Genomic DNA, 14182 nt, shown 5'->3' on the forward strand with positions numbered 1-14182 from the left:
TAGCTTTAATAATAATTTCAAGCACAATCTGCCAAATAAGGAAAGACTAAAGCAAAGGTATAGAGTTAAGTACTGCTACCACCTACACAACAGGGCCTTGTCGTTCGACAAGCAAAAGTAGACAATTCATACCAGTAGTAAAGACCTACAACAAGATACAAAGTTTTCCTACTACCAGCAAGTATGCGTCAACTGAAATCGAGAGATGCCCAAAACTCAAGAAAAGTGCTGGTCAGGTTTATCCAAGTCCTGAAAAACTAAGACGCAAGTTACTGTTAACACACAGGTGGACCTCGATTTGCGCGGATTCAGAACAACGCCAATTTTGAAACCAAAAAGTCAAAAAAATATATTTTACTATTATTTACAACATTTTACAATGTTTCTCGTACCGATTCTTATACTAAATCGTAATTCTTACATCGCTCATTTCGAATGAAAATTATAAATACAGTCCTCTCTACAATTACGTATGTCTCGTTAACGCGAATTTGCTCCAATGACATCGATGAATCGGAAAAAACATTCGTGAAATGGAAACTTTCGCATATGCGAGTTTGCTCATATGCAATTTCATTCCAGGCCCTTTAAACTATCAAAGGACTAATTTAATCTCTGCGGAGGAACCGAGGTTATTTTTACCACGCGATTTTCAACTGGCCGGCTTCTCAAATGAATGCAACTATCGCATAACAGCAGAGATGACTGTACACATCAATTGCATTAAAGACCCGCAGTCAATCGCGGACCAACGAACTGCCGATTGTAAGCGTGTAAAATATATTTCTTAAATTCCCTTCATTTTATTAAATTATTTCAGACCGTTACCGCAATGCCATTGTATTACTCATCAACGTTTCCGTGCTGGGAACCCACGTCATTGACTTCCCATTCATTTACATAATAAAAGAGTTTCAATTTACTCCGACTCTGATTACGACATTCCGTAAAGCAACGCATCAAGGCGAAAATCGAGGCCTACACGCAATAGCATTCTAATCTTCATAAAAATTTAATGTACTAACTGACAAATGTGAAAAAACTGAAGGAAGCTATAAACCTACGTGCCGTTAGCACATATGCATCAAAGGGCTTAGACGCACGAAAATAGAAAAGATGACAAGGAATCAAGAAAACTCACCAATTCAAATGACACCAATTAACTCTGCCCCCTAGGTACGGCTGTGGCAATGGTCATATTCAGGTTCTTGAAAATCCCTGAAAAAGATAAATGAGATCCACTTAACAACAACAACATAATTGCAGTATTCATAATAATAAATTGAAGTGAGATCTCACCTATTAAGATAAGATGATGTATCTGCGACCCCGCGTTTTGGCTCTGTTGGAAATCCTGAAAAAAATAAACGAGGTCGAATTAACAACAACAACAACATAATTGCAGTTTTCATAATAATAATTTGAAGTAAAAGCTCACCTATTAAGATGATGTATCTGCGACCCAGCGTTTCGGCGCTGTTGGAAATCCTGAAAAACAAAAACAAAATATTAATGTGCTCCAGCCAACATCATTGTAGCTTTAATAATAATTTCAAGCACAATCTGCCAAATAAGGAAAGACTAAAGCAAAGGTATAGAGTTAAGTACTGCTACCACCTACACAACAGGGCCTTGTCGTTCGACAAGCAAAAGTAGACAATTCATACCAGTAGTAAAGACCTACAACAAGATACAAAGTTTTCCTACTACCAGCAAGTATGCGTCAACTGAAATCGAGAGATGCCCAAAACTCAAGAAAAGTGCTGGTCAGGTTTATCCAAGTCCTGAAAAACTAAGACGCAAGTTACTGTTAACACACAGGTGGACCTCGATTTGCGCGGATTCAGAACAACGCCAATTTTGAAACCAAAAAGTCAAAAAGTGAAAAAAATATATTTTACTATTATTCACAACATTTTACAATGTTTCTCGTACCGATTCTTATACTAAATCGTAATTCTTACATCGCTCATTTCGAATGAAAATTATAAATACAGTCCTCTCTACAATTACGTATGTCTCGTTAACGCGAATTTGCTCCAATGACATCGATGAATCGGAAAAAACATTCGTGAAATGGAAACTTTTGCATATGCGAGTTTGCTCATATGCAATTTCATTCCAGGCCCTTTAAACTATCAAAGGACTAATTTAATCTCTGCGGAGGAACCGAGGTTATTTTTACCACGCGATTTTCAACTGGCCGGCTTCTCAAATGAATGCAACTATCGCATAACAGCAGAGATGACTGTACACATCAATTGCATTAAAGACCCGCAGTCAATCGCGGACCAACGAACTGCCGATTGTAAGCGTGTAAAATATATTTCTTAAATTCCCTCTTAGGGATTATACGGGGACTGTGATAGTTGGAGCGGCCGTGCGCCAAGGACGTGAAATCTGTGCGGATGATCAACTGCAGACCACACCGAAGTCACCTTGGAGACGTTTCACCTTTTATTTCCTTTGGAGACACTTTTGTACAATAAGTTATTCTGATTGTAGGGCAGCGCGATGATTCGACTGTGGTATTTATAATTGTAAGAATCGAGCAGAAACTGTCTGTTTGCCTTGAAGAACCGAACTTTCAGAGAGCGAGCACCAACGCAATCCCGCAACGTAACTGTTCTTGAATTTTGAATTGAATACGACAATCAGATTCGCCCCCCAAAAAGTCACTTATGACGTCGGAAACGTTCCGAACAGCCACATTCGAATTCCATTGGTCCGAGTCGTAGGGGAGCAGCGGTCATCTGGCGATCGTCACTCCACACCTTCTAGGGCGCCCCAAACCAACGGTCACTAAACCGAATGTCGGGGGAAGAGACTTTCACACGCCAGGACGGCGCCACTCTCTTTCCCAACGTGATACATTGGACAAAGCCAAAACTTAATAAAATCACTCAAATTTTCATGAAGTGAGGTGTACCAAGTATCATCTAATCACACCTCCTTCGTTCATATAACCCAGATTAATATGCCAAAGCCTGGTTTACCCCTCATCTCAAGTTTCAGTCCGTTCGGGAATTGAACCACGGACCTGGACTGGCACACCAGGAATCAAGAAAACTCACCAATTCAAATGACACCAATTAACTCTGCCCCCTAGGTATGGCGGTATTCAGGTTGTCGAAAATCCTGAAAAATAGAGTTCCAATTTAAAAAATATTATTGTAGTTTCATAATAATTTAAAGTACAATCCAGACAAGTAGTAAAGACCTACAACTCCTACTACCAGCAAGTATGCATCAACTGAAATCGAGAGATGCCCAAAACTCAAGAAAACTCACCTTTACCGAGGAGACCACCTGACACCGTCCCCCTAGGTACGGCGGTGTTAGTGGTAGAGTCCCGTTGTCAGAAACCTGAATTTAATGTACAATCTGCCAATAACAAGGACCGTGTAAAAAGATCAATTGACTCTAATAACCGAAGATTTACAAATTTTCAAATTACCGTTGACCAGAACAGCACAAGCTGAGACGCAATTTCAAACCGTCCCATTAGCAGCCCAATTTAACACACCTGAAGCCTGTACAATGTTAATTTATTACAAAATAATTAATAAGTAAATAAACTAAATATACCTAAGTAATATAATTCAATTAATAATACTAAATAAAAGAAAAAAATATAAAATTAATACCACAAAATAAAATACAGCCAGCACAGGAAATGAATGAATATTGTTTAAAAAGCTGACTGACATCACTAAGCAAAGTACGATCTTTGTTAATGATGTTGATGCTCCTACAGACTGCATCTGGCAGAGGGACTGGCCTTGAAATTGCGTTGTACATAAAGGTAGAGTAGTCTCTGATAGACCTAGTGGGTACGCAGAGACTAACTGTATCAACAAAAGATGAGCAAATAATTTTGCCTTTAAAAACATTAACGAGGAAAAGCGCATCCAAAAGCCTCCTCCTTAAATGTAACGATAAGAAATTTAATCTAACTAATATATCGTCATAATTATAGGCACACACGCCATTAAAGAATCTAGCGTAACATAGCGCTACAAATTTCCTTTGAATCCTTTCCAATTTAAAGGAATCAGAATTAGTAACAGAGTTCCAAACAACGGATGCATACTCAATTTTAGAACGGACTAAAGTTCTGTACAAAACCAAAATTCTATCAACAGTGGAGAAGGAAGACGTAATGTACCGAATCAAACCTAGCATTTTTAAGCTTTGTGATAATATATAGTTGATGTGCTGATGAAAATAAAGCTTACAGTCCAATAGAACACCGAGATCTTTAACACAATGGGAGCGTGCCACCAAATTGTTACACAATTTATAATTAAAGTAAATACTGTTTGTCTTTCGGGTGAATGATATAACAATCGTTTTACTCAAATTAAGTTGCGTTCCATTCCCGATAGACCAATTTTGCACTGAATGAATATCGTCCTGCAACAGTTTGCAGTCATCAACATCGCTAATGCTCCGATGTATCTTTAAGTCATCAGAAAATAAAAGGCACTGTGAATTGTGTATGGAGTCGCAGATGTCATTAATAAATATATTAAAAAGTAAGGGGCCTAGGGTGGAACCCTGAGGCACTCCACACTTAACACGATAAGGATACGAAAGAGTTCCAAAAAGATAACCATGGAACCAATCAACTTAAGTGGGTGATAGTCCAAAGTTTCTAAGTTTCCCAAGAAGAATATTACGAGGAACTAAGTCAAAAGCTTTAGTAAGATCAAAGTAAACAGAATCTGTTTGTCCTTGAGTACTAACTGAAGGTAAAACGGAATTAAGGTAAGTAACCAAATTTGTTGCTGTGGAATTAAATTTACGAAAACCATGCTGTATGGGACTTAATCTGTACTTAAAATTTTTTTGCAAATGAGCATAAACAATAAATTCAAATATTTCAGAAAAGTTATTAAGAATAGAGATGGGTCTATAATTACTACAGTGGAACTGTTTCCTTTTTTAAACACGGGAACAACAGCTGTTTGTTTCCACATGGACGGAAAGGTGGCACTATTTATACTTAAATTAAAAATATAGGTTAATAAGGGAGTAAAAATACCAGAACAACCCTTAATTACTAACGAAGGAATTCCATCTAACCCCACGCACTTTGAAGGTCTGAGGCGCTAATTTCAGCTGGAGAGATAGCAGCGGCGGGCAAAAAATCTGAAGCAAAAGCATCCGTAAGACTAACGGACCGGAAAAAAGTGTTAAAAATTGATTCAAAATGCGTAGCAAATTCATCAGCTGTGTGTTTGGGCTCAGTGACAAACCGATCACCAATTTTTAGCCGAATAAAGGAATTAAATTTCTTTATGAAATCTGAAACGTATTTCCAAAAATGCTTAGGGTGAGTCTTAAGACTGTCATCAACAGACTTCAATCAGACTTAATGGGAGCCTTAACTAATTTGCGAACGTGCGCGAAGTAGGTACGTATAATGTTCATGTGCCTTGGTCTTTTTGAACCGACGTAGATAATGATTCTTTTTATTAATGTAATGTTTTAAGGTACCGGAAAACCAGATAGGAAATTTAGACTTACTAGGATGCTTGTTTGGAATAGCTAAATTTAAAGCATCAGTAACCACCGACTTGAGCTGATCTACGACGGAGTCCACAGAGGACAAATTGTAAACGCAGGACCAATCATAAAGAGAATAAATAGTCAGCACGCGCGTAATTACGGGAACATCGAGAGGGCTGTGAATTGGTAGACTGAGATATATTACTAATATCAATAACCAGGGAAGGATGAAAAATAATCAGGTTTAACCAAATCGTGACGTTGACAGAGGAAAAATTAGCAAAGACAAGATCAAGCAGATTCTTGTTTTGTTTAATGGCGAGGTTGTGCTGAGAAAGTCCGAGGAAACATGAACGACATCCCCTCTAATTTTAATATAGTGATGTGAGTTAGCTTGAGGGAAGCCTTGGACCCAATCAAAACCAGGTATATTAAAATCACCCAAGAGAAGGGTTTCAATTCTTTTCCAGAGAATTAAAATAATTTTCAATAACTTTAACATCGGTGTTAGGCGAGAAATAGTGGTTTCCAACGAGTAAGTTCAAACCATCAGGAAGACGAACTTCAACCCAAACACATTCGCTGATAAATTCAAGATCGTACCTGCGTTTACAACCTCCACCTCTAGTTAAGTTGAGATCGGTTTAACCTCTGTCAGCGCGGAAAACGAGAGTCATCATGAAACAGATTGCGATTACAAAACGAATCATTAAGCCACGTCTCGGTAATGCATATAATTTTGAAATCATTAATACGGACATTATCATAAAAGTTGGTACATTCAGTACGCAAACCTCTTAACATTTTGATAAAAGATATCAATAGAATCCAAACACTTAGAACCAGACGCGGTGAGACGATCCTGACTTAATTAAGAGGTACTGATGCTTCCCCCAAGCTCCTCACAAATACTGGCCCGCGAGTCAGAGTCAGCCGTTGTTGGTACAGAAATAAGAGGTGCGCCTGTCAGGGGTCAGTTTCCCATGAAAGGGAGCAATCAGGCACCCATTTGGCCATACACCGGTGTTATTTATACGGGGAAAATCCTCTTCGTTGACCGTAATGTGAAAAGATGCATAGGAATTGAATTTAGTTTTAAGCCTAGTGCAAACTAACCTTTAAAGACTTATCTACGTCAGCAGCCGTGACCTCAGGGCCTCAGACCTTCCCCTCTCTCACCCCTAACAACGGCTGTCTGCGTTGTCTAACTGTGTTGGCCGAGGTTGTCCCAGAAGATGGCTTCTTTTTATGATTTGCTGTTGTAAAACCTTCGGTGTCCACACTCGAGACTTTAGGTTTTAACCCAGCAGACAGCACATCCTTGTAGGATTCGGATCCCACGTCGGCGACAGTAGAGGCAGAACGTGGCTTTGTTTGCGGGAACATTATGAACTAAGGTGGTTGTTCCCCCACACGTAATTTTGTTAAGATGATGGTCATTGTCCTTCCGAAGTTGCTAAACATCTTCAGAAAGCTTTAGGGCCATCTGAACCAGATTTTCGACTAAGTTATGGGCGCCGACACCATTCAGCCGAACCGTCTCCAGTTGTACACTGAGCGATTCAGGGTCCTTAAATGCTGGCAAAATAAGCTCCCTGTCGGGAAGATCCGATGTGGAGGCCATCTGGTTGCACGAACAGGAGTGTTATCGTCCCTGGACGCACGAGACCCGATACGACAAGAGGATACGCCACTACTCATGTAAAAGGAACATTCAGTTTCCGAGATTTGCAAACAACAAAGATGATACCTAGAGCCACAGGGCCCACAACACCCGATAAACTTTTGTTTTTTTACATTGCGGACAGTAATCCTTGCTGGCAGCCATTCTACCGGCTGGCAGCACACCGAAACCAGCAAACGCACACAAAAATTCGCCGACACTCACAATACACGCAAAACACGTCTATCCACTCCAACAGCTACACCACATATATGATTAATTATAAGGTAGAATCAGTAGGTTACTAGATAAAGTGTAATAGTTATATTGTAGACCTTGTGTAGACAGCAAGACTTTCCGTTTCCAGCTGTTGTAGAAAGGGGCGACAAGATCTGCTCCAGATAAGTTTATTGAAAAGGGTTCCAATTATATTCACAGATAGAGAAGGCCTGCCGAGGTCAGGACGCCCGAACTTTGACGGGGCAAGGGGTCGCGGTACCCGGGGGTTTATCGTGTCCTCTAATTGGATCCAGAACCACGCCTTGGGACGACACGTTACAGCTTCCACAAAGGTGATATCGAGATTTGCTTATAACCAGTGAATTTCGAAGACGCATTGGACATTTCACGTTGCTCGTCAGGGGGAAACTCTGCTGGTCTACTCAATTATTTCTACCTATATATGTGTTTCATACGAACTGTACTCATCTCAATTATCAAAATAAATAATCAACTTTCGAACGTCTTCTCGTCAGACTAGGCATTAACCTTAAGCTGTGTATTCAAACCTATCATCGCCGACCAACGTTCCTAGCCGCTCGGGAATATTGCACTCCTACGGGACTGGCCAATCCCTCGGGATACAATAATATATATATCGCCAAAAACTGGCAGAATGAAAAAGAGAATTCAGAGAATTATGAAAATCTGCTTTTAATCCTGTGTTTGGTGGTCGACGAGGTCAACACGACGTCAAAACCCAGTGAAACATTTGCCTTATCGTCACCGCAGTAAAAAAAACCTAACATCTAACAAAACTACGGAGTTTAACAGAAAATTCAAAACGGTTGAAGCTTTACGAGAGTTCAAAATAACATCGACCACAACAACACAATCTGAGACGCAACCTCAAGCCGCCCCACTAGAAGCCCAATTTAACACACCTGAAGGCTGAGATCCAAAACACGCGTATTTAATTAATAATAATCAGTGAACGGTCGTTGCGTAATTTGTATTGCCAACACACTAGATACGGAAGTGTGACCGCGCGTTCTGGGTTCGAGTCCCGGTGAGGCGCAAATAAAAATAAATTGGAAACAAGTAATAAAGATTTACGCGTTTCGCTTGTTAGGCAAGTGCGTCCTTTTCAGGCCAGGGGTCAGTTTATTGGTAGGTGCTCTGCATTCAGTGCAGAAGGCTCACTGACACTTAAAAAAGAAAAGAAAGTTGCACAAGCAACGACTGTAAAGGAAAGAATTATGGCACCGTGTGACCCCCAAACTACTTTCAGGGGGGCACCCGCCGGCTAAAGGGTTTTTTAATGGTCCACGTGAGCTAGGGCATCATTACTGCCCAAATACATCATTTTTTTGTGAAAGTTAAGGGGGGAAGTCCTATAACTAAAGGACAGGAAAGTTTTCTTGGAGGACACTCTTTTCTGGAATTCAGAGGAAGCAACATCCTAAATTGTTTTGTAGCTCGATTCGGCCAGTAAATGTTAATCGTAAAAGAAATAAATTGTGCTTTGCAAAACTACGAACTTTAATCTCAAGACCATTACCGAAACCTTCCTCGCTGGCATTCAGCTTATACCCCTCCATGTAATATTCCCTGAGAAAAGTTCCATGCCTACATGAGCAGAAATCCCGAATTACATCGTAGACGTCTGTGATCGACAAGACTGGAACCGAGCCGGGCAACTCCAACAGCAAACAGGAGTGGGACGGTTACAGCGAGTCATCATGCAAGCACCGGAGGTACAGTTAGAACCATACGAATGCGACTCGGATAACCTGAGGATAATGTACACTGTCAGTAAGAATTATTGGGTCAACATCTGCGATTGAATCATTTAAATGGGGAGGAAAGGAAGGAAATTCTAAATTTATGCATTAGGTACAATGACATCTTCTACCTGCCGGGAGACAAGCTGTCTTGTACTCAGACCATTCAGCATTCGATCCCGACACCCACGATTGATAAGACCAGGGGAATAAATGTCAGACGGTACAGGACACCTCAAGTTTTGAAAGATGAGGTAGACAGACAGACCGACGAGATGCTGTCCGAAGGGATTATCACTCACAGCAAGGCACCGTGGAATTCACCTATAATTATGGTACCCAAAAAGACAGATGTTTCAGGAAAACAAAAATGGCGGATGGTCGTGGACTATCGAAATCTGCATGAGGTCACAATAGGGGATAGTTTTCCACTGCCGTTGATAACTGATTTGCTAGATTCTTTAGGACAGGCCAAATTCTTCTCGACGCTGGACTGCGCGATGGGGTATTGTCAAATTCCCCTTAATCCAGACGACCAGCCTAAAACGGCATTTTCCACACAAAAGGGGCATTTTGAGTATAAAAGAATGCCGATGGAGCTCAAGGGATCGCCTTCGACGTTTCAGAGGTTGATGAATCATATAATGAGTGGTATACAGGGTGTACGGGCACTGATTTACCTAGATGACACAATTTTATATGGTAGAGATTTTCAGGGGTGTTTGACAAATTGAGGGAGCATAATTTAAAATTGCGTTTGGACAAGTGCGAATTTTTTAGGGAACAGGTAGTCTACCTAGGTCATGTGATGGGGTAAGGCCGGACGAAGCCAAGGTGTCCGCCGTAAAGAACTTTCCCTTTCCACAAACACGCGATGAGTTTTCTCGGATTGACCGGATACTATAGGCATTTTATTCCACAGTACAGCCAGAAAGCAAAGCCGCTATTTTATCTGACAAAGGAGCCACAACAGGATGCATTTAGCAAATTGAAGCAAATTCTAACGAGTGAACAATTTCTGCAATATCCTGATTTTACAAAGTCATTTATACTATGTACAGACGCAACTAGCAAGGCATTAGGTGCCATTCTTAGCCAAGGGTCTATTGGGGATGAGAAACCAACAGCTTATGCAAGTAAAGCATTAACAAAAGCCGAATTAGCATACAGGGTGATAGAGAAGGAATTTTACGCAGTAGTATGGGCTTGCACCCATTTTCGACCGTACCTGTGTGGCAGAAAATTTTTCATTATTAGTGACCATCAGCCACTTTCGTGGATATCAAGTGTAAAGAATCCAAATTCCAGGAGATAAAGAGTTCGATCATCAGATAATGTACCGAAAGGGAAGTTTGAATGGAGGGCCCGACGCTCTCAGTAGAATCCAAGTTATGCAACAGCCAGGAGAAGGCGAGGAACCAAGCAAGGAACTCACTCAGGAGCAAAAAGCAGAAATATTACGCGGAGCTCACTCGACGCCACTAGGAGCGCCCATGGGAATGAACAGGACCTATAAGAAATTGATTGGCCAGGCATGAAGAAAGATGTAGAGGAATATATTCAGAAGTGTGAATCCTGTCAAAAGAATAAGATTACTCAACTAAATACCAAATTGCCTTTACAGTTAACCACTACACTCAATTCGATATTGCAGAAGATAAACATAGATGTAGTTGGACCGATTAATGTTAGTTCCTCACAGAACAGGTACATTTTAACCATGCAGGATGAACTAACCAAGTATTTGATCGCCGTACCTTTGAGAAATCAAAAATTGAAAATGTAGTTTTGATGTACGGATGCCCTCAGGTCCTACTATCAGATCGCGGAGCCAATTTCTTGAGTGATATGTTTAAGAATGTTTGCAAGTTACTGCACGCGAAGAAAATTAACACCACTGCAGTGCATCCAATGACGAATGGGTCTTTGGAACGCGCCCACCGCGTTTTAATTGAATTTATCAGGCGTTTTGTAGATAAGGATCAATCCAACTGGGGCGATTGGATTAAACATGCTGTATTCGCATACAACACCACGCCACATGGCGCAACAAACTACACGCCGTTCGAATTGATGTTCGGGCGAGTTGCAAATTTACCGGGTTATTTACAGAAGCCGCCGGAAGGTGTTAACTACGCCTCAGGAGTTGAAACAAAGATTGCAAAACAGTTACACGGTAGCCAAGGAAAGGTTAGAAGTCGCCAAAGCGAGGAGTAAGGATTATTACGACGTACCCAAGTTCAAAGTTGGAGATCTTGTTTTATTACAGTATGCGAGTCCGCGGAAAAATCGCTCTACGAAATTTGGCCCATATGCAATAAACAAGATACAAGGAGTAAATGTTACCTTACAACTTCGGAGACCCAAACAAACTACAGCGCATGCAAATAGAATCAAGCCATTCTTCGTGTGATTTACAGATGGGGTTAATGACATGGATAGCGTGTACGATCATCATAGGAGCAGAGACGCTGGATTTCAGACTCCAACAGATTCCCGAATCGCCAGGACTTTACTACGAACATCTTGGAGAAGCCACACTGTCTAGTAACGTTTGGAAAATTCTAAGCTACGTCGATTTAGCTCGTGTTGATGAAAATTTCGAGACCGTCAGAAAACATGCCCAAGTTCACTGTAGAGTTTTGTCAAACGCGTGAACGTTCAGACTGGGTAAATTTAACAGAATGCAGGTCTTCGATTAAGCATGTACACAGAAAACTACGTAGGATTGAGTCTATGAAAATTACGTTAACAGAAGTGACCCAACGAGTTTTCGATTTCAGACCGTCTTAAAAGGAGTTTATTTGGATTCATAGGAACAATATCACATACACTATTCGGAACGTTGGACGAACAGGATGGAAAATACTATTCAGATGAGATTACTCAGTTAGAACAGGAACAAGTTAATTTTTTAAAGCTTTCAAAGGAGCAGATAGTCGTTAAAAATACACTAAAGACAGTAAACAGAACCTTGGGCGATGTATCTCACAACGAACAGATTCTGGCAAGGGGACTGTCAGAGATATCGAGGAAGACGGACAATTAAATGCAGTTCTAGGATATACTTCAATGTTAATTACGTTACGGGAACATGCATTACAGTTAGACAGAGCCTTTGAAGACCAATACTCCGTATTGCACGCGCACAGAGAAATATTACGGCCTCAATTAATTTCAACAGATCACGAAAGGATGTCAGAATGATTTTCCAAGAGACCAGTCTTTGCCCTTATCACTGAGCTCGGAGTATTCTTTTCAACTTCTTAACGTAATCGATTTTGATGGGTTTATCCAAGATACTTATTTTGTGTGTGTTATTAAGTTGCCTTTATGTTCTCATTTAAACTATGATGTAGGATAAGGAGTTTGTATTGATAGACAAAACGAGACAATATTACACTCGTTTAAGCCAAACTGAAATAGGTCAGTGCAGCCTAGCGACCTCAGAACTGCGTGTGTGTAAGCAAAATTTCCCAGTACAAATAGTACATTCGGTTGCAGACTGTGAAGTAAGACTTTTGCAATACAGTTCTGGTATTCCAGAATCTTGTTCTCAAAGAATAGTTGAATTGAAGGAAACATTGTGGACACAATTCGGAGATAACGTTTGGTCGTGTGTAGCGCCAAATGCCGAACACATGACAATTATTTGTCCAGACCACGATCCAGTGGATGTAACCATTAACGGGTTAGGCAAATTTACATTCTTGAAACCGTGTTCAGGTTATGGATCTCAAGTTTTAAGTCAAGCACATGCTAGCCGAGAAGTGAATCCCACCCATAACTTTGGAATATGACTGTTGTGAGAAGACAGGAAAGAAACTGAAATTAGATAACATTAATTTGGATACACCAACCAAAACTATTATAACCCATACAGATGAGCTAAAACTGTCAAGCTACAAAATATCAGAAGTAGAAGCAATGGAAGTTGGAACATTCAGAGAAAACCAGATCTTTATCATTTTTCACCTACGTGGGAATGCGTGTAGTTGGATTAATTGTATGTATTTTGATGTAAGTGCGGATGGCCAAAGATTAAGAAGTGGTTTGATGGAGAGGGGCATTGCCACACTATATTGTTTAAACCCAAGATAGTTACGAAAATTCACACCCCCAGGTCGGTTGACCGTGACTAGAAGTCAGGACGCCATAGAAGAAACGGAGTTAATAACCATTTTATCCAACCCTACACCTCAAGCTAGGAGGGTAGCCCGCAAAGTTATGGCGACTGATAAACGTTAGAAAACAAAAAAAATTAATGATCATAGATGGACTGTCCTTAATTTATTTTTTTATTAGAAAAGGGGGTGTGTATACCTATGTAGAATAATCTAATTACGGGAATCTTAATAACCACATATATAACTAATTATAAGGTAGAATCATTAAGTTACTAAATGAAGTGTAGTAGTCATATTGTCACCTTGTACAGAAAGCAAGACTTTCCATTTCCAGCTGTTGTAGAAAGGGGCGACAGGATCTGCTCCAGATAAGTTTATTGAAAAGGGTTCCAATTATATTCACAGACAGAGATGGCCTGCCGAGGTCAGGACGCCCGATCTTTGACGGGGCAAGGGGTCGCGGTCCTAGGGGTTTATCGTGTCCTCTAATTGGATCCAGAACCACGCCTTGGGACGACACGTTACAGCTTCCACAAAGGTGATATCGAGATTTGCTTATAACCAGTGAATTTCGAAGACACATTGGACATTTCACGTTACTCGTCAGCGGGAAACTCTGCTGGTCTACTCAATTATTTCTACCTATATACGTGTTTCATACGAACTGTACTCATCTCAATTATCAAAATAAATAATCAACTTTCGAACGTCTTCTCGTCAGACTAGGCATTAACCTTAAGCTGTGTATTCAAACCTATCATCGCCGACCAACGTTCCTAGCCGCTCGGGAATATTGCACTCCTACGGGACTGGCCAATCCCCGGGATACAATAATATATACATCGCCAAAAACTGGCAGAATGAAAAAGAGAATT

The 14182-nt window shown here is 40.5% G+C and overlaps 2 long non-coding RNA genes across 2 annotated transcripts; one reads left to right on the plus strand and one right to left on the minus strand.

Moving 5' to 3' along the window:
• Positions 1-1159: 1159 nt before the first annotated feature.
• On the minus strand, positions 1160-3332 carry LOC147875016 (uncharacterized). The gene is made up of 4 exons (XR_015538046.1): positions 3075-3332; positions 1439-1488; positions 1300-1354; positions 1160-1218 (listed from the first exon to the last, which is right to left on the minus strand). It is a non-coding gene; the product is annotated as an uncharacterized LOC147875016 (long non-coding RNA).
• On the plus strand, positions 2136-10293 carry LOC147875017 (uncharacterized). Its single transcript, XR_015538053.1, has 2 exons — positions 2136-3109; positions 3328-10293. It is a non-coding gene; the product is annotated as an uncharacterized LOC147875017 (long non-coding RNA).
• The last annotated feature ends 3889 nt before the right edge of the window (positions 10294-14182 follow it).

Source organism: Zootermopsis nevadensis, unplaced genomic scaffold, assembly GCF_977971745.1.
Source record: "Zootermopsis nevadensis isolate Lab colony 2312 unplaced genomic scaffold, Znev_1.0 Znev_ptg000003l, whole genome shotgun sequence".
Taxonomy (NCBI): domain Eukaryota; kingdom Metazoa; phylum Arthropoda; class Insecta; order Blattodea; family Termopsidae; genus Zootermopsis; species Zootermopsis nevadensis.